Source organism: Cephus cinctus, unplaced genomic scaffold (genome assembly GCF_000341935.2).
Source record: "Cephus cinctus unplaced genomic scaffold, Ccin1 Ccin1_scaffold0169, whole genome shotgun sequence".
In the NCBI taxonomy this organism is placed as follows: Eukaryota; Metazoa; Arthropoda; class Insecta; order Hymenoptera; family Cephidae; genus Cephus; species Cephus cinctus.
In genome coordinates, this window is record NW_014332893.1 from 622,819 (window position 1) to 648,271 (window position 25,453).

The 25,453-nt window shown below is 40.0% G+C and overlaps 1 protein-coding gene and 2 long non-coding RNA genes across 9 annotated transcripts in view; 1 reads left to right on the forward strand and 2 right to left on the reverse strand.

Moving 5' to 3' along the window:
- LOC107264422 (probable serine/threonine-protein kinase dyrk2) overlaps window positions 1-25,453 on the reverse strand; it is a 119,432-nt gene that overhangs the window by 27,172 nt on the left and 66,807 nt on the right. The gene's annotated exons all lie outside the window — the stretch shown is intronic.
- LOC107264425 lies at window positions 3,303-8,583 on the forward strand. Of its 6 annotated transcripts, none has more exons than XR_003058784.1 (5): window positions 3,303-3,590; window positions 4,940-5,336; window positions 5,444-6,055; window positions 6,132-6,546; window positions 6,625-8,580. It is a non-coding gene; the product is annotated as an uncharacterized LOC107264425 (long non-coding RNA). The 6 variants fall into 6 exon arrangements; XR_003058786.1 differs by having other exon boundaries at window positions 6,246-6,546; XR_003058785.1 differs by having other exon boundaries at window positions 5,444-6,546; window positions 6,607-8,583.
- On the reverse strand, window positions 19,047-21,667 carry LOC112493872. Its single transcript, XR_003058787.1, has 3 exons — window positions 21,549-21,667; window positions 19,579-19,773; window positions 19,047-19,142 (listed from the first exon to the last, which is right to left on the reverse strand). It is a non-coding gene; the product is annotated as an uncharacterized LOC112493872 (long non-coding RNA).

A 25,453-nucleotide genomic window follows, 5' to 3' on the forward strand; every position in this document is an offset into this window, starting at 1 on the left:
AATTTCTTTCGTCAAAAAAAATAAATAAATAAAAAAGAAAGGAAAAAAAATTATCTAAACCATACAAACTTCACGGTCTAATTAATTACTATAATTTCAACAACTTTAATTACCTACTGGTACGCGTTCCGCGTGTCTTGTAAAAAGAAGTATCCACGGGATCTCAAGACCGCTACCCAAGGAGTTTCACTAAATCTTAAACACAGAGGGGTTAAGTAAATCGGGGTTAAGGAGGGCAAAGCGTTCTACCGAGGAGCCAGGGAAGATCTCATTCGGCGACAGTCGCACATTGTGCCGCGCGCGGCTCGTTAAACGCGTTGACACAATAAAACGAGCCACTGAAGGAGAAAATGTGGGCCACAGAAAATGATCTCATGACGGCACAGCTGTATCCCTGGAGTTTTATTGGATCCAATGGCAATAGCCACCACGACAAAAGTGTCTCGTCCTATCGCGTTCCTTCGTAAGAGTCGCGCATGCGCAGTGAGACCGAAATAGGTTAGGCGTTGGACTGGCGCAGTAGCCGCTACGCACCTCGCAGTTTCACCAATAAAACCTGAAGCTAATTGGCACTCGTGGAGCATTAGAAAATCGTCTGGCTAAACTAGACGGGTGAAGAAAAAAGTATCTAAACAGCGTACGGTGAAGGCAAGTACAGAACTGAAGAAAATGGGGGCTCTTGTGATCATTGGGCACAGCTGTGCATATACATATAGCTGGAAACGGGTCACATGTGCGATCCTAGTTAAGGAAGAGGGTCGGCTCAGTGCCTTTGGCTAGGTATAAATAAAAGGCAATATATATATATATATATATGTACAAGCAATGTAATAGAAAGACTAGTCTTTACTGGTTTCCAGTGCGCCCACCTTGCACAGCCTTCTGTATCGTCGTGCCAGGAGACCAGAAGCTTTACGCTATAGAGCCTATATAGGATTGCAGTGAAACTTTCACGGCCACGGGCCCCGACCTGGTCACTCCGAGAGACAGGGTCGGCTACGAAAAGTAAAAAAGATATTGAAAAGACGCAAAAAAATGAAGTTCCAGCAACGGCCTGTAACTGCTGTTACTGTTGCCCCGCGCGAGCAACAACGATCCACACGAGAAGGGAACAGGTTATCGAATTAAAGCGATACGCCCGGACTCTCCTCCTGCCTCGGGCATGTAATTTCTATGCCGCCGGTTGCTTCGCCCTGGCCTTTCGAAGAACTGCCCAAGGCATAGCCACTGGTGCACTGCAGGATTCAGTACCCGTATAATTTTGCAGTTCCCTACAGTACCGAACGATACAGTGCACGTGGCATGAGAAATTAATAAGCGAGAAAATTAGTGTTTAGAAAAACTTTTTCAAAATTCTCACGCTTCCTAGATGAGCTACATTTCTTTTGTCACGTTCTCTATTTCTCTCGTGTTACATTATCCAGACTCTTCCTCCCGTCACTTTTGTGTCGTACGTTCCGCGCACAGGAGTACACACTGTGTAACCTCACGGGCCAAGACGCACACCAGGGTTTACGACAGTTTCAAGTGGCAGAAGCTCCGTATCTTGAGCTTTAATTTATTTATCTTATACCAAGAATAGTGCCACTCCGTTGGTAGTATTGCCTCTAGTAGCCGATACGCACTTGGCTCGTGCACGTGCTCGTTCGGACAGACATTGACTTTGTACGAGACTCTGGTCTTTCTTTTTTTTTCTCCCAAATCTCTCGTCAGTCGCATAGACTAAAGTCGTTGGAAGATATTGCTTCTTCTTCTATCCCTATGATTATTTTTCTCGCTCTCCTTCTCCCCCTTTCTGGGAGTTTTTAGTTTTCACTCCTCGCGGGACAAGCTCGCGCGTATATATGCTAGACACGTTGGTGGGAGGTGAATGCACTTATGGAATACAGTACGCAGCAGCGTGTATATATGAGTGTATTTAGAGGAAGCTAGCGTTAATTTTTTTGAATATCGTGCAGAGATATATGATTACTAAACTTCCGGTCCGATTGCTTCCTCTTGTTGACACTTTGGAATCTACGAGTATCGAGGACAACGCGAAGGAAATGAAAATGGGTCTCGCTCGAATGTATAAAAAATTGTACAGTGATGAATAAATATTTTATATACGTAATAAACATTGATACTGATACAATGACTTGCGAACAGCGCAGGTACTCACCCCATATAGAGATTTCAGTTTGACGTGATTCAGTGCCGGCACATCCACCATGGAACATTTGAGTAAAATCGTGGTCGTCTGACTGGGCATTGTTGCCGAGCGATCAAGTTACTTCGATTAAGAAAGAAGATCCTCGATTTCCCATGTATTATCACAGAATGCACCAAGTGACTTTAGAAGAAATTAAAAATCTCTCTCAGTGACACGTCAAACGGACAAACGGTCTCGCACCACACATTTCGCCACGGGTAACAAGGAAAAAAGTTCTAAACAATTGTCAAGTCTGGCAAAGGACACGCGAAACTCGGATAAAGATGCCTTGCTACACTTTGACAGTGCGTGCGCACCTTTTACACGCGGCAGTTTGAATTCGGCAGTGTTCGAACGAGCGTTTAAATTCGTGCTGTTAAATTGAAATCGGTCGGTAAAGAAGCTCCGTACATACTGATCAAAAAACAATGATCAAAACAATGGATCTTCGTTCTCGACAAAGTGCATATATAAATCACACCCAAGTCCTGGACAATACCAAATCGAAAACGCGATTAACAAAAATTAATATCGGAGCCTGATTTTGGCTGGCGCTTCGGCGCCTCACCGTGCCTGACTGACTGACTGGTTTTCACTCAGTCACTTTGTAACCGAGTGGAGTTGCAACCAATCCCCTCCCTCACGTCTGTTCTACGTATCCCAACGACTGTCCCCCTCTTTTCACCTCCTTGTCCCTCATCCACTAACCACTTACAGCCCCACTACCATGACGAACCGTACTGACGAACACACTTCGGATCCTCAGGTCAATTCGTCCGTGAGTCCCTATCTCTCGAGTGCGTGTGCGTCTGTGCTTCGAATGTCTACGAGTGGAACTGTGTGTGTTTGGTATTGTATTAGGCGCACTGATGTATGTATTATACTTGTTGAACCCATACGAAGAGGTTAGGACGATATTCAACTGGTATTCTTGACGTGCGTTGGGAACGTGTACACATTTGGTTACGTGGGTAGTGCTTTATTCTTATCAGGTTTTTCGTACATAGAAGAAGACATACACAGACCGACTCGGGGTGGGTTGTTGAGTCTGTGGCACTGGGGGGGAGTTTTGACTGGCTTCTTGGAAAGGACGTAAAAGGTGGTACGTGGAAATAATTTTCTAGGGTTATCGTGACAATTTTAATGTGTACTTTTTAAATTGAGTGCAACGACTTTGTCTCGAGTCGATTAAAATTCGTCGTACTAGCGACAGTGGCGACTCTAGTGGCGGTGGAAGTCATTGGAAGGTCGTAGAATCCGGTGTCGTGTTTCCTCGAAGATACGAGTGCGACTGTCTTCTATTGTTTCGTTTCCTTTCATCGAATCTACTGTGATGGGATAGACGAGGGCGTCGTGTGTTTACCTCCGACATTTCAAAGTTTAATAACTACAGACGCACGTAAGTAACCGGAAGAATCTGTTCGGTGAAGTCTACTCCTTCCTTTTTTCTTTGGAATACGTCGGTTTACTTCATGTTTTTCCCTTTTGATTTGTTCCGCGAGTGCGAAACCGCACGTAAGTAACAGCCCAGTGGCTCGCTGGTCGTATACATGGGTTCTCGTGTGTTATCGGCTCTAAGATCAATGTTTCGAAGTTATGGCGCGTAGACGACGACGTCGGCTATCGCGTCGAGACATAATCTAGCGACCGCGAGACTGCATTGGAAACCGCAGAAAATTCGATAGCTTCGCCGCTCGACTAGCCGTCGGCAGATTCTAGCAAGACCCCTCCGTTGTAAACCAGGTTTAAAACGTTTCGTGTAAAAATCTCGTATGCTACGTGTTAACCAGGTTTGCCGATGTTCATAACCTAAAACTAAATTCTACCCGATTGTCACCACCTCTCTGCACATACAGGGTCTCCAAAGAAGCGTCTCGGTAAATTCTCAATATACATTCCCGGTCACGTAATAACAAGAGGCCCTTTATAACGGGGCGTCCGCCATTATTATATAGTTACACCGAGTGCCGCTAGAGTGGCAAGAATCGTGATCCGACCAGAATTTTTCCGAAGAGCGTCCACAGAGACAAGGAAATTACCTGGAGCATGACGACGTAAGTTCACGCCTGTATATTCCGTGCGTGCTCGTAACTTCCATTCGTTAGAATAAAATACGTTCCTCTTTTTTTCTGTCTCTTGTTACACTCGGGGACTTTGACCGTAAGTGGACAATGGGAGTGTGCGAATCTTCCATTATGTCGGCGCACGTTCCAGGACTGTCGCGTTAGCCATGGTCAGTGTGTGCGGACCCCCCGCTATACGCTTCTACGCATGCGCGCATCCTCGTGGCCTTTGTTATGCTTTGTTATGCCTCGCGATGACTCGGATAAAAGCAAATAACCAAAGAAGACCGGTAAGAGCAACTGCCCTCAGGAATTACAACGGTATATATACAGTCTGACCCGAATACAGATACGAAACGAATATCTATTTACTCACTCCTGTAATTCACTGTCTTCCCGTTGGCGCTGTAGAACGACTCACGACGACGATACGTATAACCTGTTAATTGAATCCGAGAAATCTACAGTCATCGATTACGAAAATTAGCGCAATACCCGGTGACAATTTTTAAAATCAATTTTACACTTTCCGGCAATATTCTTTGGTCGTAATTTCAATTTTTCTCTTCTGCAATCGTCCAATCGTCCCGTAGCTTATAATTCAAGGCATTTCAAGTTACATAGACATTTTCTTCTGCTTTACTCTGTCGTCTGTCTATTTACGCATTCTCTTTTTTATCCACAGTATCCCGTATGCGCAACTCGTCGGTATATCAGGAATGTAAGAACGTGATTGCGAGCAGAATACTTTCGTCGCGAGACGGAACACGAGGTGACTCATACTCGCGTCCATAACGAGAGGCATCGTCTCGGAAAGGAAATAGGAAATGTAATTCCTTTCGCAAGACAAGGTGACACAGTGGCATTGACTTCAGCCGTGCTCAAGACCCGGCAGTGCTGTCACGTTTTAGCAAAGAAATTAGCCCTGAGACAATTACGCTGCTTTATGTACCTCCAACGGGGTACAACGAAGCAGTGGCCAAACCCAGTAAAGGAAATAGGAAATGTAATTGCATTGACGGAACACGATGGCAGACTAAAGATGGCCGACTTTACCTAACCTCAACTGCTAATTGCGTAACGTACTAAAGTATATTATATACCTGGCTGACTGTACTGCATGGATTATAGATGACTCTTTTTTCTTAATCTCTCACGCTAACCCTTATCATCTACATTCCGATTCCAGTTTGACTGCATCGGCCTTCCGTAATCTTCGTGCCTGATTTCTCAACGTCATATCCTGCCTTGTCGAAGAATTTCAAGTATGCGACAGTGACAGCTCGAGACGACTTGCCTGCTTTTAGTCCCATCTGAATAACTGGAGTGATTCGAGATAAGATATCCGTATAAGTGAAAGTCTCTGTTATCAGTGAAACCGGAAAGGCACTATCTTGGAAATTTTTTATAAATTCGTTCTTCCGAGAGTTTTTTCTCGTCACTTTCTCTTCTTAATATTTTTCACGCAATTTTTTTGTCATATTCAAAAATTGTATTTTAACTAAATCGAAAATAATACAAAGACTCGTGTATGCGTCGGGTACAGCAATTCACGATTCAATGGTATACACGTTTTTATGTGTGTCAAAAAAAAAATATGCAGTTTCGTATTCTTGCTATTGGCAATTTCATGGAAAGTCTTTGGATATAGGTAGACGTACTTGGGCTCATCGTTCAGGGCAATTTTAACGTTGTTACAATTCGATACGTTTCGCTGCGCGAAATGAAAGTCAGGCCGAAGGCTCTTATAATCTGAAGAGATAAGAGAGAAGAAAACAAATTTTACTGGCACAGTTTCGAGGTTATGTATTATTTATTCTCCGATATCTCTGTGCTATTTATATTACAGTATCATTTGTTTCTGACGTTTTTCACAGGATCTATGCAGAATCGAAAATGACGGAATTTTAAGTTTCGCGTGTATTTTCGCATAAATATTTTTTTTTTATTCCGTGCAAATGCGTTATGTAAATTTAATCGGAAATTTACAGTACAACGCAGCTGCAATTTGCCAGCCGGTGCGTCGGACAGATGAAAGGAAGATTCCACTGGAGTCGAGTAACTCGTGGGCAAGAAACGGATTACGATTGCAAAAAAAAAAGGAGATAGGAAATCCCGAGTTTCTTAAATATCTAAACCTGTGCCCGTTAACGTTTGAATTCTTAAAACACCAAGAGACGCTTTGCGGTACGGCGAATCCACAACGAGCGACTTCGGACTCTCAGAATTCTACTGCTGTCCGCACGAAATTTTCTATACACTGTCGTTTTATCCCGTACGACAAAATCAATAGTATGTATATATATATATATATTATAATACGTAGCATACATGCACACGTAATTCCCGAAGATTTTTTGTTCCTTCCAGAGACACGTGCGCGGTGGAAAAATAGATACGTGCGTCGCAGGTCATTCCACGTTGGAAAAGCAAAGAGAAGAAATAGGAAAGAAAAAAATACAAAAAAGATACAAAGATATCTACCGAGAGGAACCTCGAAAAAGGAGAGGCTTATGGACCGCAGGAATCTCACGTGTTCGAAATAGAGCACAGTAGGATAAATAGAGAAAAATAATAGGGAGGAAATAGAGAGAAAAAAAATTAATTGACTGACTTTCCTAACCAAATTTTTAATCCTGTTACACGCGACACTGATTTTTGGTTTTTCGACTATTAAAATCAAAATTCACGTGAGCGACTTGGTATCGCCTACGATAATTCCACATACTATCTAATTGTTCAAAATTATATTTTCTTCAATTTTATTATCCCTCCCCGCGACTATGCTCAAACTCGAAACCTGACCACCACACCGGACGTACGTTTCAATGAAATATTTACTACTTCGTTTCCTGCATTTCCGGTGTTTACGTAGCAAAGCGTCATACAAACGTTTAACAAGACGAAAATTACATTACGATAAACGCGAAACTGTTATTCATCAAATCTAAGAAATTATACGACAGTGGCGCCATCTGGCACGAACTGCATAATCCTGATATACAATTAATTTCCGGGAAGTGACTTAAAAAAAATTTTTTTAATTCTGACAAATAGTACCGAGTTATCGAAAAACATGAATGTACATACATATATATATATATATATACATTATCACCGCAGTAAAGATAAGAATGATAAGAGTAAATTTTGCCGTTAAAATTCACCAGTGACGTTACCGATAACGCTTGACATTTAAACGTGTCAGCTGATTCGATGCTCGGCACTGTCACCGGAAGTCAATTAGCCAATAAATTAATAGTGAATCATAGTGTACGCAAGGATTGCGCGTTTACGACGTTATTTTGCATCCAAACGGCGAACGGATATTTTTTTACTATTTCTCCTGGAATTCACTTCCGGTTCTTGTACCAATGAGTATTTGGAATTGAAAGTATTTCTTTAACATCGTAATCACTACGTAAGTCAGTTTCGATGACTGTTGATGTTTCGTCATTCGGTAATGTCAGATTTCCTTGAAACGCTCTGTGTATCATTCGATTCGCCGCTCGTGCAGAATCCCAATGGTTTTCTCAGAGAGCCTCGAGATCGACCGGCGTGAGTCATAGTCACCTTATGCAGATTGTATATATGGGCAGATCTCTAATGAGCGCGACAGAAAAGTATGAATGAAAAATGGTGACGTAACGGTTAACCACGTGTTACCAGGTACAGGAAACGTACACAAGAGCCGTCACTTACCGGCAAGTTGGTTTTTATGAATGAGCAACACAGTGTGCGCATATTATTATGCCTATACGTCGTACGTTACACATACGCTTATCTCCGTGCGATGCTCTGGCAGCCTACGCATGATATTCGCAAAGCGACTGTTACAAAAATATTATTTGCGAATTCGATTTCTTCACGGATTTATTCGCACGATTGATGGATTTTTCGAAATAATTTTTTTTTTTTTTAAATATTGCTTTTTAAAAGCCATTTTTTTTGGCGATTATATACTTTTAAAGGTATACGGGGTAATGGCCAATTTGAATAAAAATTTTGACACGAATTTGACCTTTCCATTAACCCCATTAGTTGCGAATTTTTTTTGCTATGCTGTATTGTTGCAATGGTATACTTTCTAACGTGCCGATGCGTCTCCGTGTAACAAAAGAGCTTTTTCAGAAGCTAATAGGTTGCACGTAGGTGCACGTGGGACCATATTTGGGCGCGTCGCCCACGTTCGCGAATTTGCAAAAATTTGCACGACCCACGCTAAAGGCAGATGTTACCAGATGGGTTTGCGATGGTGAAGACTGAAATTTGAAATGGTTGAAAGATTTTTTAGAAATTTTTATTTTCGCCAATTACGATTTTGCACGTGCGAATTTTACGATTGGGTTTTTTTTTTCATGGAAACCGATTTTTATTATTAGGGTCGTTGGTACAACGGTATTTCGCGTAACACGAAACAACCGATTCGCAGGTACGAAATTCGTTCGTCATCGATGTGCCAAAAAACAGAATTTGCGAATTTAATCGTAGACGCGGTTAACGGCACCAAAATATTCGTTGCGCCACGCAAAGTCAAAAGCACGTGAAGATTCCGGACGTGAAAAAAAGAATTCTCGCGGAACTCGTAAAATATTATTATCGCCAAATTATTCTTGTCTTATTCGCAATGACTCGCCGTTATTATTTTAACAGCATCGATTTCCGTTAAACGACTTGAGCCAATTCGACACAATTAATTAACAGCGACAGCTCCGATCCATCAGATTCAATGAATATTGAATAACGTGCGAAGAAATTCTAAAATTTTTAAAACTTTTGCACGCTCGCAAAAAAATGTATTTAAAAAGTGACAAAAAAAAAAGTCAAAATCTCAAAATCTCAAAATTCCCTCAACCATCTCAAAACTCGAGACAACTCTTGTAAGCCAATTAACAAAGTTAACGTTAAGCAAACCGGACACTGAACTCCGCACGTATCACACGTACCACGTGTGTGTAACATATCCAGCTAAACCAGCTCGTTAATTTCTGCCTTACTTCCTATACACAGCGACTGATTACCCAATGTTAATTAATTGCAACCCCAACTACAAAATCCACACTGAAATCAAGAATCCATACAATCAACCCTTTAGAATTTCCCTGTTACCCATATGGACCCGTAAGACAGCGTCAATGACAAATAGTGTCGAATATAAAATTTTCAATTTCCAAAAAAAAATCCTCATACAATTTTTTTTCGAAATTTCAACGTATCAGAAAAATTTTGAAAATCCACGCCTATGTCTCGCAATACAGTCACACGTGTTGCCACGTAGCCACGCGTGTACCGCGTGCTTTACGTACTGCCAGAGGACTCTTTAATCGCACAAAGTGTACAGAGAGAGAAACAAACGGACAAGGCCTGTTTCCATGCGCACCTTACAGCGAATGTAGCGCGCGATAGTATTACTGTACCCAAGATGGCGGAATTCTCGTATCCCAAGTCCGGATATTCAGGTTTTACAATGTAAAACACTAGGCGCGTCCTTCTGTGGCGACGTCGACATAAATTCTTTTCCTTTCTTTTTTTTTTTTCCTTTCCACAAAGTCAAACAAATACCATGCATAATGGGTCTGGACGTCAGTGTACGGAGTAGATAAAAATCCTGGAAAGAGCAAAGGAGGAGAATAACGAAAAGAGTGGAAAGAAATTTTAGCCGGCGTTGCGCGCTACGATAGCGAAGAGAAGTACCGAAGTGCATCAGACGAGTTTTCAACAACGACGCCGGGCGTCGTCCCCTCGTTAGATGGAAAAATTCCACTTTTTTTTTCTCTCCTCTTCAACGACCCACTTCTCTTTATTTAAGCGTATACCTGCACTTGTTTGAATAACATTCGTGGCACGGTTTACACGAGCCGTGATTCACGTAGCGACGCCCGACGTCGACGCCCGGCTGCATCGAGTGGCGTCGCTGCGAAAGTGTGGTTAACAACCGGCGCCCTTCGCTCCGCGTTTGGACTTTTCTTGTTTTTCGTCGAATCGACGCGGATCGGAGTTCGTTGGACTCGTTTCGCACAGCTGCGACGGACTTTGCGAAAATTCCAATCGGTTTACAACGCAGCGACCCGGACAATTCGTATCGGTATATTTGTATGCGGTACTGTTTTTCACTTTTTTTTTTTTTTTTTCAAAAAAATTTTCTCATACGCGTTAATTATTATCTCAACGCTCTTCGACCGTTTACTGTCGCAATTGTACATGTGGGAATTAATTAATTAATTGAGAGATAAGAGAAAGCCGGGATCTGGGTAATAGCTGCACTTTGCACCAGATGCGCAGTCGACAGCAAGCCGAGTTTCCATGTCAAAGAAATGAGCAGAGTAGATACATGCGTCACTGGTCAGATATGAATTTTTATGAAAAATTCGATTCCTTATAATAAATTGTAATCGAACGAACGATAATACTAAAAATCCGTACGATATTACCTATTTGATTGATAAAAACAAAAATTTTTTAAGAACGATCTCATTTTCGAAAATCTCACATTTCATCTTTTTTTTTTATTTTTTTTTTTTACAGACCCAAACCCTATCCCAACTCCACGAATCAGCACCTATCGACTAACATGGGTATCTATATAGTATCCCCAGTTAAAGGGTATTTTTAAGCAGTTAAGAGTGCCCAGTGAAAATTCAATCGAATGGACTCTGTTTTATTTATAGAGCCACTTAAGCAGAGCCACGGTCTAAGCTAAACTGGCTGGTTGCTCTGATCTGGACTTTTCTGACCCACTTTCCTATACCCAATTCAAGCCGCAACGACCCAACCGTCCTTTGGCATCCCCAATTTCCACCAGGGTATGGAACTTTAATTCGACCGCAAAGATCAAAGACCAAAACGTACGATCAGATTGCCCGGGTTATCTCAAAGCGATTAAGGTATTACGACCATTCAAATTTTATATCGAAAAAGCAGCTGATCATTCAAATGTTAAAATTTTAACTACGATTTTCGAGAAACTGTATAGGTGTCTCTGTCGTCCATACGTAAGCGCGCATAAGTTCGTCTCTCTCGCACTCACGGTAGGTATCAACTGTCTTTCCATTGGAACGATTTGAAGCTCAGTCGACATACTAAACAAGGACACGCGTTATGGGTGACTGATAAAAAAAAAATCTTCACAAGCCGCCATTATCAACAAAGAGCTCTTCTACTAACTCCTGACACACAGTACGAGAGGTAATTAAACGGATTTTATGTACCAACATCAGTCGCGTGGGTGGCTGTGTGTGCTCGTGTAAAGCCGAGCAATGCTTCTTGAAAAATATTTTCAAGATTCTCCAATAAAATTAACAAGTCAAAATATACCTGGGAGTTCCGGACGACCTTTCTCACGGTGGCTAATGAGTAATGAAAAAAAAAATAAAAAAAAATTCCATCGTCCAAATATTTTTGTGAGACAAAGGTAAAAGAGCGACCTCTGTATCCTTTTAGTGCCAAGATCCGCCGCCAGGGGTTCTACAGGTCAGACTCACTTGAAACAAAGAGAAAAGAAAAATTAGCAATTTTCAAGCAGTGCGCGCTGAATGTTTGTTGGGTTGGCAGCCTTTAAGGAAACTTTTTAATGAGATATCCCCCCCGTCCCTCCCATCAACATTGTGTCAATTGCTTCCGGTCTTTCCGTAAATTGACTTTTACCTTTTTTTTTTCCCCGGTATCTCTAGTTGGTAACAAAGTTCATCGTGCTCATTAAGGTGACTCCACAAGTACGACCAATAAGAAATAATAGATTTATATTACGCGATAACCCCTTGACGTTTTATTTATTTAAACTGGGGTAACGAATAGGGCGCTTACTCCCTGTTACAACGTAACGATCGACGGTCGCACCGTGTGGATTGGGCATAAATATTTACCGGGTTATAATGGGCGGTTTCGAGTGACAGGATATGTAATTCCCTGTGGCGCAAGGAAGTTGGGATATCGTGTACTTAACCACGGGTGTTCTGACATTTAACCTAAATTCGTTTTTTGGTTCGAATAAAAAAAAAAAAGAAAAACGAAATCGAAGCTCATACGGGGTTGGGATATCCGAGAGCTTTCATCATAAAGTGCTTTGTCAGTTTTCCCTGTATAGAGTGAACCAATTTTACATGATATATTAAACCATAAATAACGAACCCCTGTCAAGCGTACAGAAAACATAAACATCCCTTACAGCCTTATGAATTGCTTGAATATAATTTTGTGAGTGAAAAAAAATTTTTGAATATATATGTATATATGAGGATGGGAAAAATTCCGAATTGACATTTCAAAATTACGATGAGAATTATCACAGTCCGGTAGGTCAGGTTAGATTTTCCGTCTGTCTAATAGCGCATGCCAGTTCCACGAACTCCATTCTCGATTCAATGAACCCGAACCTGAGTCGTTTGAGAACTTGCCTTGCCTTTTTCGCAGAGCGGGTTAATTCCGTTCCAGCTTGCGAATATTCGAGGTCAACGAGTCCAGATCGATGGACCCGCGTATATACTTGCTAGTCTTATCCTTGTCTCTCTTGCAGGTTGGATTCTTATTATTTGCTTGTTAAAAACAGACAGAGGTGGCAGCAGCGTCGCGATCCTTCGACACGAAGCACGAATCCTTTTCGTTTCCTTTTCTCTTCTTACCCAGTCAATTAAACGCGTTTCTTTCTATTTTCCTCCATTCCTTTTTACCACCTCACAGTTTCTCACGGGTTATCTACCCGCGAGTCGGTCAGAATCGTATCAATCTACAGCGAGCGCATAAGACGCGTCCCGACGCTCTGGTTCAACGGTCCTTTGTCCAGGTCTCATCTTTTTACGCGTCTACCCCGTTACGGGGAGTTAGGCGAACTGCGTTGGAACAGACGTAAAGTCAACGAATAATCAGACAGGCAGCCGGTCGGTAGTTAAAAAGCACGTGTCATTGGCAGCCCGCGACTCGGTCGGTAAAACAGCGCGGGCCAAGATGCATTACCGACAGAGACGCCGAAGGTTAATTCTCGGCGACGTTAAAAAATTTTTCCACCTAAGAAATTACGTCCTTCAGCCAATTTCACGGCAATCTTTTCTTTCTATTCTGTTGCAACGCGGTCGCGATATTGTGAACTGGCCCTTTGATAATGTCGTTGAATAACAGAGCCGAGTTTTCACGAGTCTACACAAACATTCCCATATTCTCGGTATTCGGGTTACTGGTAAACTCGAGTGCCACCTGCATAGGATTAACGCTGCCGCGGCAGCCTCGTCTTATCGCTCAAAGCGCTTTGAGTTCCCGAGGGTCACCCTGAGTGATCAAACGTGCTTCTTTCAAGGTACAGTCGCATTTATTCGTCGCGAAGTGTGTAAGTGGATCGACTGTATGCAAACGTACGTAAATCACGTGGTACCAGTAGGTACGGAGGCACGGAATCAATTGGCTCCTTTGAAAATGACCAAGGATCAGTAAACCGTAAATACGGTCAAGGCAGCGTTCGAAAGTGCTCGAGACTGGTGAAAACAAATTGAGAGAAGTAAGGATAAAAAAAAATGGCGGTAGGTATAAGTAACGATGAAAGAAAAATTGTTTACACTGCAACGAGCAACGGCCAACGAGAATCTAGATTGCTCAATATTCTGATTCTAGATAAAGATTATTACACACCTGGCAGTTTCAATGAAACGACTCATTGTGCACATTTCCACTATTCTCGTTGGGACTTTCACTTTTTCTTTGTACTACTCTACCCTTTTTTTGTTAATTTTAAATACTTTATTTTCGCAATTCATCTGTAACCAAAGACGTCGACCGACGGCGTACACGGATAACCCTTGTCGCTTTTGGAACGCTTTGAGTCGAAATGATCGACTTCCACGTGGATAAATACTAATTTAACGGTACGATAATAATTGGCGGGAATTTTGAATATTAACTGAAAGACGAGCGAACTTCAAACACGTTGCGTATACGAGCATGGCCTACCGTGACCTCTATAGATAATTAGCGAGTGCAGGGGTCGATAGTGGCTGTCAAAAATAATGGCGTTGAAAAATATTTTTCATATAAAAGATAACTAATTATCGACTGACGAGATCATCGACGTTGAACCTGAATGATATGTTTGCGGAAACGCAATCGAACGCGACCACGTTATTCGATGCATTCACATTGGTGGGTTGTCGCGCAATTAAATTCTCAATATGTAATAATGTATAAAATCTCAATGTATAAAGCTTCATTCACACTGAACGATTACGATTATATATTGTCACCTGGTTTTTCGACTCACGGTCAAAACGCGACTCCAGCTACCGATTCGGATCACGTTCTCGCTTTCTGGTTCCCTTCGATTCGCCATTCTGATCAGAAGCTGGAACGATCAGTTCCCGAATTCGACTATTGTAAAAGTCAGTCTATGCCTTGGACTTCCATAACTGAATATATATATATATATATATATATTCATGTACGAACTAAGAAAAATCTGTGACGCTTTAATGACTATCGGTTGAATGCACCTGATAACGCCGCATCTGTTCGTTCGTTAATTAATGCCTAGCACGTATAATTTAATTAGCCTCATTAATCGTAGATACCATTTGTTTTCATATACATATATATATATATATATATACTTATATAGATACTCTACATGTAAACATCGATCACTATGGTTTTCACGACGTGCGAATTGCAAAATAATTTATTGACGCAATTTCGTAACGAGCGAAATCCTTTGTTCGATTTTTTTTTCATTAAATAATAAAGAGTTAAGTAAACAAAGAAAATAAGAGCACGTGCAATACGTTTTATGTAGAATATTGAATTCTTGGAATTCTCAAACCGATTACCAGTCGATCCATGGGGCAGTGAATCATGGCCGACCGAACGAATGACCGTTTATCATAAACTCGTTACTCGTTGAGTTTTCATTGCGCGTTATAATTCGTCATTATGGAAATTGCCATTATCGTCGTTATACAATAAAAATGATTTTTCATCGTTAAAAAATTTCACTTGTTTCCAACGTCCATATTTACAATGTTATAAAATTTCTAATTTTTTTTTTTTACAAAATTTGTTATCAATTTCTTAATTCAATTACAGTAGCCGAATGTACACGGAAATTGATAATCGGATTATCGGTGCAGCGAAACTCCCCGGGGCATTAAGGATCGGTTCTGCTCTGATTAAGATTTTCTAGTAAACCCGGAGGCACGCGCCCGCGCCTATACGTGACTCATTTTGAAGTCACGGTGAGTTACGACGAATCGCCTATATGCAGGCAGCACATCTTTATAGAGTAGGTCCTGCGCGTATGTGATTCGTGCGGTAGATTAATACGTATACAGTCACTAGCACCATTTTTAGACGGGATAGATCGATCGTGGGATTATAAAAAAAAAAATTATTATAAAAAAATTCATTTTTTAAAAATCAAAAAAATATAAATTCAAGAGGTTGGGCATGGATAATTTTTAACTACCGATACTTCCCATGCTTGGATATGGTCAGGTCCGGTGTGTCTGGCGAATGATTATGTGCAAAACGAAAAATTCGAGAGACTCACGATGAGACTCTGCGATTAGATAACCCTTATCAATAAATCGAGGTCCTTGGCCCTCAGATACAAAAGGAGCGTCGATCTCCGTGAGCGTGATAATATTCGCGCAATCGAACGAATTATCGCGAGCGATGTGAATTTAGTTGCTCAGCGAGGAGCACGTGCGGCGACCTTTCGCGGAGTAGGATATTATCGCGGATTGTGAACGCGCACGCGCGACAGATAGCCGAGCGACCGTCTCGCATAATGATGTTCTTTCATTTGAATTCCATCTGGAGGGTCAATGATGTTTTTTTTTAATCATCCTCGGACACCATTTGTTTTTCTCATTTCTCATAGTTATTTCTTGTGAATCCGGCATTACGTTCGGCGACAACGAAACGCCTGCTCGATAATCGCAGCTCGAAGTCGAATCGCTTTCTTGACTCATCGTTAAGAGGAGTTAACGAATGAACAAGGACGAGTAGTTAACGAGAAATTAAATGAGCGTGAAAAAAATTACACGTTAATTATATCGATGGTGAAAAGTTTGAAAATTTTTTTTAATTATTCCTTAACCACGTGATTTTTACCTTTTTTTTCATTTGACATTAAATAACGTACAGCTCGCTGAATAAAATTGCAAGATCGTTCACGAACCACGTGGAAATGAAATATAAAGATATGCATGCACTCCTTTTTTTTTTTTTTTTTGCATAAAACATAAAACCGTCGTAATAAAATTTTCCAAAGACACCAAGCTGTACCCTTCCTTATAAATTTCCTGGATCGTCAATCACTTTAATTTAATCCACGTGCCATTTCGAGCGAATCGATCGTCGCGCTTACGAATCGTCTTGAGATAATTAGACGGCCTTATTCGTCGCTATGAAAATCACTGTAAATACTACATATAGGGTGGAATCAGAAACTAAAGCATCGCTCGGTTCTACCATGTAAATCAAACGGACAGGCTAATTTCGGGCAGTGGGCGTTATTCCTGACACTCCTGTATATACATATACATTTAATACCCAAAAGTAATAATACCAAAGAATTCTCACCGATGAAAACTTGACGCTGAAGAATTCACAGTATTTCACGAAAAATTTCATTGTCATTCTAATAAAAAAAATTTTCGTCGACGCCACGTCAAATTATCGTCGCTAAGGACGAACGGTATTTCGCGTGCCGAAATAAGATTGGCAGTGAAGGATATAAAAAAAAAAAGTGCGAGAAACAAGGTAAAGAAAAAAAATCTGAAAATACGTAATAAAAAAAAGAGACACTGATGGGAGAAAGAAAAAAAAAATTTATATAAAAAATCAAATTTCCCGCCACTGTACGGAGCTTCGTACGAAAACCGAGAGATGGCGAATTTGGACAATAATCGACAATTCGTTTCACTGCTTATCTCCTGCGTATATCCTTTTATCTCCTATGTATATTCCTGCGCTTTCTCTCGTATCAGCTGTTGATCGATCGATCTGCGATCTATCGGATTTCCCAATGGGGGACTACTGGTGCTCCATTGTTACAGTACTGCAACGACGAACGGACGAATTCCGACTAAGTAAACGTGCGACCGTTCGGTGACAGCTGATTGGCCGAGTAACATTGCGTTACGCAAACAGCCTTTGTTTCGCGACTCTCGCGAGCTAAAGCTAATGTGAATCGTCGACTTGGATGTGCACGCATTCCCGTGCGTGCCACATACCGCCCCATTACGCAATTTCGCTCGCGAGTGCGTACTGCGTCGCTTCGGTGAGAACAAAAGAGTCACTTTGTACAACACGGACGTGAAATATCATATTGGTGAACGCAGAGTGGCTGGAAGGTGCTGTGGGTAAAGCATAAGAAAAAAAATATGTAATATTTATAAATATATAATAATAATAATTTATTAAAATTATTTTTATTATATTTTATTAATTATTTTTCCCGTCTACGTCATTGTAAATTTGCTTCCTATCGATTTATCCCAAGCACGTGTAACCAGCCTTTATTGACTGTATAGCTCCGCTTAGGTTGAACCCAATAGATTTTTATACGGCTACAATTGCGCTTAAGGGTTTTATATGAATTCAGTAAGTTCCGCGTGCGTTGCGTAACGCACGGAAATGCAAGCCAACGAGCGATATAGGTCTCAGCCCTGTGCCAGAAACGAAAATATCATGCGAAACCGCGAGCGAAAATACCGAATCAAGTCGGCCAGGAGCGTAGAGCGTTAAGCGCAGGTCGTTGATCCTAGGTGGATCGGAGTCGAGGTGTTTGGCGGGAAATTTTTGGAATTTTTGAAATTCATTTTTTTTCACTTTTTCTTTTTTTTTTAAAACACCGCGCGACGACCGATGACAAATTACACGTGTGTGTTATACCTTCTATTGACATCGTGTTTGACATAAGGAACTCGTACAATACTTAAGAAGCTGTAATTGAGTTATATGTTTTATCTATACTGCTCAACAGTGGCGAGGGGTATCCCCCTTTTCTGTGTACACCACTGCCGTGCTACTGGATAACAGTTTTAACCGTGAAACCATACGTGAACCGAAACGCGTATAGTCTGTTCGACGTTACTGCTAAGCCACTTCCGCTTATTTTTTTTTAAACATTTTTACGTATTTTTTAAAAATATTTCCTCGTAGCTTTATCAACCCTGTAGATTATTTTGCTGTCAACGACTGAAATTTTGGTTGCCATGGAGATTCCGAGGATTTATTTTTTAATATATCTGACAGGTCTTATTGAAAACTTTTGACGGCGTGACGTTTCTATGTATATTTATGACGCGGTTGAATCAATTTGAAGTGACAGCCGATAAAAATATTATTATCCGAACAGATTTATTTAATACTTTTGGCTGTGACTGTATTTCGGAGTTTTACAACTGAGCATATATGTATATACTATGTTCGTGTAATTTTTCCGATAACAGGTGCTCTCTCGCTTCTACCTAGTAAAGATTAAAATGACTTTTCGAATTTTTGCATCGTCCCGTGATTTTCGCATGTGTTTCCTTTTTTTCATTCTTTTTTTCTCTCGCAAAACCCGTTTGTCCGCGATCGCCGATACCAATCGCAAAGCCACCGGGATCCTTTTTGCATGCTTTGTGGCCACTTCCAGGTATGTGCATGCTGCGTGGAGTCATATGTGAAACTGGAGGAGTCAATAATTTTTTTTTTTAATTTTGGAAATATCCGATTATAGTTTTTATACTTTTAAGGTGAAAATCGATTGCGTTCAGGCATACAGACGTATTATGGCGTCGCGATGCGTATTTACCTGGTATTCCATTCTTCATACATTTTTTGCATGTGTTATTCCTGGACGTTTATACAGCGTGGAAAAATATTGATGCAAAAACGCTCCGTTAGTAGATTCGCAAAATTGTCTGTGATATGAAAAAAAAAAATTTTCACGTTCCTTCACCGTCCCTTGAAACCCGTAAAAACAGAGTTTCCTAATTTATCGCGAAAACAGTTTAAAACTTGTTTTGGCTGGTTCCCCGGCGAGAGTATACAAAAATAGTCAAGGTGGAATGGCAGATGTAAGATTTTGAAATACCTAACCATTGTTTTTTTCAAAGCGCACGCCATTAAGACCTTTGGCAAGACAACGGTGAACATGGTAACGAGATTCTAGATTTCCCAATACGTAAGGTAATTAATCCAAAAAAAATTGACCCCCAAAAAATAATCTGTATCCATGATAAATTTTTACGTTAATTTCCAAACAACGATTAATCGATATAAAAAAAAAAAACGAAAATTAAAAATCAGAAGTAGCATACTAAAAAAAAAACAAGCATACAAAATAATAATAATTACCAAAATATCCTGCAGCGACACCGGCATCAGGGAGCACATGGACATTTTACCACATAAATGAAATCCACCGGCTCGAAAGTAGAAACCGAATAAAAAAAATTGAAAAACCTCAAGATCTTACGGAAATTTCACAAAAGTTCTCCGTGTCCACTTCACATTTCGAAAATACCCCCGATAACCGTAGAAAGGACAAATCTATAAATAAAAAAAGATTTTCTCATTCCAAATGAATTCCTTCAATCCCCCATAAATCCAGCGGAAATCGAGTCGAGAGATTGAAAATAAAATTAAAAAAGAAAAAAAAATAATATTAACAAAAAATAAAATAAAAGACTTCACAAATCCTGAAAAATCACCAGTAGCCACGAGGGCAACGCGACTGTTGACATTCGTAAAGTCGAATCCACACTGTCCCATCCAGATTGTACAGAGAGACTCTTGGCAGAGGAGAATTCCCTATATTAAATTAACCTACAGTCCGGCTATAGTCCGTCGGCGATATAATCGAATATCGTTGCAAAACGACTAAAGCCTGCTCCGCACAAGAGCGACTCGCGTCCCGTTCACAATTAAGCGATACGAAACGCGAAACGAGTTCTGCCCCAAATAGTCGTTTCATCGTTTCGTTTCGAGTCGGTAGATAATTCCTCCCCCCCCCACCCACCTCCCTCTCCCACCCCCTTTCTTTCGCGTAGATAAGCAGGTATAAGGTAGGTCGTTACCAACTTGCTACGTTGCTAATTTCCGGTCTACACGTGTACGCACTATATAGGTATACTAGACAAAGCTTAAAGGCACCAAAGAAATCGTGTTAAACGTGTAACTTTAAAGGAAAATCGATTTTCTCGAAGAGTTCATTAAAGCTCCGTTCACGGAAAATTCTTTAGGGCCTTATAAACGTTACTCGTACGATCCAATAAATCAATTTGGGTGAATCACCCTGTACTTACTACAATCAAACGCGAGAGATAAAATAAACTTTGTATAAAGACACGAAATGTTATTGTTTTTATATATTTGGCGTTTATTAATTGAAATTTTCATTTATTCCATCCAATTGTCACTATACTGTTATTACTTTAGTCTACTGAACGCCCCATTTTTATTTTCGATCAAACGCCAGAAACGTTTCACGCGATCGAATTTCTTTGGAGATAATAATAATATTAGGGGATGTACTTTCTGAGGAATTTTTTTCACTATGGGTACACACACACACATATATATATATATATATATATATATATACGGCAGACAGTGCGTTTGCGCGAATGTAAATAAATGGCAAAGAGACGAATTTAGAAACTTATAGCCCGAAAAGCCATAGAAATTGAAACGCTTGGTATTTGGTTAAATATCGTATGTCGACCTATATATCTCAGAGCTATGGGTTCCCTAGTCTTCCCTAGTGTATATATATATATATAACATCTGATTATACTTCCATAGAATATTCCTACATCAAGTGTAAGAAGGTCCCTTTTCAGTCCCAAGAGTAATTCGATACTGGCTCGAGGCCAGCGACAGCTCAGACCGGAAAATAGCACAGAGTTTAAGTCCTCGAGATCGAGAAGGAGGCGACAGAGGAAGATTGTGGGCTGCTATACAGGGCAGCGACAGTCGCATGCAGCAGCGAAGAGACAGTCCCGTGTGAGTCAGCCCAAAGGATTGAGACACGTGAGGATGGAATTAGAAAGAAAGAGAAAAAGGGTAAAAAGAAAAACCAAAGACTCAATCCCTGAAGTACAAAAAAACTGTAGTCGGTAAAAAAAAAATTAAAAAAAATTTTCACTTTTTTCAAATAAACCTTTTTCCATTCCTTTATCTTTTTATAAAAAAAAATGTCACTCTACAAGTATCCAAAAATTCTCGACTCGATTTCACGTGCCACTTTTTTATTTTTTTTTTTTCCTTGTCTCGGCAAAACTTCAACCCGCTTGAACTTTTCACTAGACTCCTCGCAAACCCACCTCGAGCTTCTCGCGACGGTTAATGGGCACTTTGCGAAGTGGCAAACTCGCGAAATGGCACTTTCGCCAAAGTCTTGAGCGTTATGCCGAGAAGCGTCTGTCGGTGAGGATGGTCGGGCAGCCACTGGTTGCGATGCGTGTGCGCTAATATAAGCAACGGTTATACGTCCGAGTGCGTGAAGGAGCGCGTACATGTGGGTACGGTCAAATATTACATTAGCGAGCGTCGTCGGGACGCTGAGCGTCGGAGAGGGGAGGGGGGGGGATTGGCGTTCAGTATAATTTATAATTCGATCCTCGTTGGAATTCCATTGTCTTCTTCGAAGCACGTTCCTATTACAATTTATCGTAAAGTATTTAAATAGACAACTAAAAGTATTTAAATTTCAATTAAAAAGAATTTTTGAAAAATTTTTTTGAAAAATTTTTTTGAAAATTTTTTTTGAAATTTTTCATATGCTGCATTGTATCACGATACTATTGTACACGTGTCCATGATTCTTTACCCTTGTTTGATTCGATTAGATTTTTTTCTTTTAATGGCGCTTATCAATGGATTATGACGTGGCAGAGATAATAAATTTTTTTGCGTTAGTAGATATATCTATATATTACTCATTGTACGAATTAGCGGGAAACTTCGCATACTTGATTTTGCAATCTCGTAAGATTTGCGAACAATGTCCATTCTAAACTATGTACAGTGCCGTTTATGCATCTATTGGTACAAGATGGAGCTCGGTGTACGCGCGCTGTTATTTGCAAATAATAATTGCAAATATTGCGGGCACGAGTCGCGAATTATTCATTCGCCGCGTAATGGCGCGTAAGGTGCAATCATATTTGCAAGTAAACAATTTCGCTCAATACATCCGTCCGGCGCGAGTATGGACGTTCGATTCGTTCCTTTTTCATTTGCAAATTTTATTTCCGTACAAGATTTCGCGTCAAGGACATTGGATGGTTTAGCCATGTGAAAAATCTTGTTTCAATGTACATTCCTGTCGACGGGTTCGAGTTTCTTTTATGTATTTTGCAAATAAGCACGTGTTTTTGATAATTTCTTAAAAGCGAAAAAAAATTGTTTTTTTTCAAAATTTGTAAATTTACTCGTTTCGCTTAACCAGATTACGCAAATGCGATTTGGAATGTGACGCGGTCAATTTTTTTTGCAAGCGAAGGCTCTTCGTATTGACACTCCTGATAGTTATCGGTATCGTTTACCGATAAGAATTGCAACTGACACGCGTGACCTCGGGATCGATTAGCGCGGCATTCGATAACTAGAGCCCTTATCTGTAACGCAGCTTTATTTTAGTACAGTCGACAACAACAAATCTTTTTTTTCTTCGCTCAAGAACATTTATTCATGAATTGAAAAATGAGACTCATGAAAATAAAAAAAATTTTTTTTTTCAAATTACATTCGTTTACATCACACCCTGTATATTAATCGTACTGCATATCGGGCGTATACTAAATTTAGCTTCGAACTAGGAATTTGTAAGCGACTGTACTCCGCACGTAGGACTGAACAATTGACACAAGTTTAAGTAAGCCACGTGCGTAATACCACGAGGATGACCTCGCTGGGATATTGAGAAAAAGTCACGTGGTCACGGATTAGCTCGTGAGAGCTTATCAATCAAAAAAAAATTTCATAGTAAAAAATGAAAATTTTAACGTCACGTGGTGCCCCCCTTCCTTAATCGTTACTTTTGGTATCCACTGACATTTAGGCTCGGTTCACACGCGAAAAAACCAGGTGGCTTCTTGAGATTCGTTGAAAGCAGACATAAACCTACTTTCGATATTCGTTATTTATACATATTACATATATCGCGTCACGCGACAGATTCCGATTTTCAATTTCGACTAAATTCCCCATTTTGCCATCGATCGTTAAAAGTGAATTTATTAATTTAAAATTTATTCATATATTCAACGCGAACAGTGTGGTGCGCTGCTCGACGTTTCAGTATATTAGGTAAAGTACCTGTCGGTCCAGGGATGAAATTTTTTTCAATTTTAAAAAATTCAAATTTTCCAAAAAAAAAAAAACTTATAACGCGAACCTGGGTGTCTCGTATGAAATAGGAAATGTCATCCAAGCGACGTACACAGAGCGCGTATAAATATTAGTCACGTGCAAATGAATTTCAACCAGTCTATAATCCGCATTGCGTGATGCATTTCGTTGCAGTTTTTTTTCTTTTTTTTTTTTTTTAACAAATATCAATTTACATGCAAAACGTCTCCGATATAGAAATTAATAAATTAATACCGACTGAGAATGATAAATGTTTAAACCTGCGAATATATTTCTGCATACGTATATACGTACACGTTGTGTATATATATATATATATATATACGTATATCTGTATACGTTGATATTCGTTAGCCCATTAGCGCACGCGCGCATTGGCCACACTTTTCCAAGCCAAAATTAAATTCAACCACCATTCGAATGGCCGTGTAATAAAGTTCCGCCGAATTTACCGTCTTAATCGGCGCATGCGCGTTAAAGTGATTCGGACCAATGAAAACGCAGTATTTCTTTTTCTCGAGCCTCCTTCTTCCTCTCTACGTACTTCGTGCTCTGTGGCCCCCTCTTTTTTTTTTTTTTTTTAATACAACACTATTTCCCAACACTCGGAATTTTCAAGGCTCGTCATTGTCGCCGGTTGAGAACGGGATTTGAAATATATTTTTTAATTATTAATTAATTCCGAGGGCGGTCGATCGTCTCTGGCTTACGAAGTGTCATCTTCATCTTCGAGTATCTCGTTAGAAGGTAGGAAACTCAGAGCCAAGTGGCTTCATGCAATGCATTCGACTAGCGGCTGATATACGTACTACGTATTATATATAACTCTATATATATATATATATATATATATATATATAAATAACACATTTTATCGTGATAAATGATGCTAATTAAAATACTACATGAAAGTACATGAATTTCAAAAAAATAAAAAATAAAAATGAGTATGCCTGCACCTATCTCACTATCTATTTGATTAATCGTGTTCCCAGAGACATTGAGGTCATATTCGGTGTGTCTGATCAGAATTACATCTAACCTAGAATAAAGTCCCTCGCATTCGCGGAAAATGGCTAATTTTTTTTTTTATTTGCCTCACCATAATTATACCTCTACATGTTATTATTGTCTTCTACGTGGTCCTCGAGTGTTACTGTTAATTACGTCTGGACGAGAATTGCGATGCGTCGTAGCATAATTAATAGCGACACTGATTGTATTACGTTTAGCATATACTACGTGGTGACTACGTTAATATATATATTCATGGTATCAACGTATACAGACATATCAACATACCAACGTATCTCGTCCAATAAAATTCCGATACAGCTGCATGTATAAAATATTGCAAATTATGTAAAACTATTTCTTCAATGCATATATATATATATATAATATCGAGTGAACCTGAGGGAAACTGGATAAAAATAATAATAATAATAATAAAAGAGCAAAAATATATCTCTCGGCCTTTCGCACGAAAGAAACTCATTGATTTCCAGTGTGTCTGGCGTAATGGCCGGATGTGTCCTTCGGCGTAAGGAAATAAGATAAAAGAAAAAGTAGAAAGGAGCACAAGAGAAAAAAGGATTGAAAGGCCGTCATTATGTTTTTCGCTCATTTTCTTCCTAAGTAACGAACCGGCTGCCACCTATCGGGGAATCAAAGAACCGTTATGAAAAAAAAAAAAAAAATATTCAAACACATCCACATATGATCCCACATACGAGCATTCTAATACGTTTTGTAATGCATGTATAAAATTTCATCATAGTGCATATATCAAACACAGCATACATACATCCCACATATGTGACTCGTATGAAGAAGAGTGCGGGAGCGAGGGGGG